Here is a 556-nt window from a genome sequence, read left to right as displayed (position 1 = left end):
GATCATCGTCCAAACAAGGATCCGGGATCGGAATCCGGCTCACGTCTTTGATCGGCGAAGTCTTGGAACAATCGTTCCGATTGGAATTCCATCCGTCGAACAACGAGGCCGAATATGAAGCACTCGTCGCAGGATTACGATTAGCCCATGGGCTTAAGATCCGCAACATACACGCTTACTGTGACTCTCAGTTAGTCACAAATTAGTACAGCGGAGAATACGAAGTGAGGGACGAAAGAATGGATGCATATCTAAAACTCATCCAAGACCTCTCCCGAAACTTCAACCACTTTGCCCTCACTAGGATTCCTCGCTCGGAAAACACTCAGGCGGATGCCTTGGCCGCACTCGCATCAAGTTCGGATTATGGACTAAGACGAGTAATCCTCGTCGAGTTCATCGAACACCCAAGCATCGGACCAGTGGTCACCAATCTGATTCGAGCACAAATCGAAAATGCGGACGAAGTCGAAGACCCACAGGAGAAAATGTGGATCAGTCGGAATACGGCTGCGACAGCCCATGGCTAGAGCCAATCCGAGCATACATAATCAAC

Source organism: Brassica oleracea, chromosome C9 (assembly GCF_000695525.1).
Source record: "Brassica oleracea var. oleracea cultivar TO1000 chromosome C9, BOL, whole genome shotgun sequence".
NCBI lineage: Eukaryota > Viridiplantae > Streptophyta > Magnoliopsida > Brassicales > Brassicaceae > Brassica > Brassica oleracea.
The sequence above is the reverse complement of the archived record's forward strand: the minus strand, read 5'-3'. Positions refer to the sequence as shown.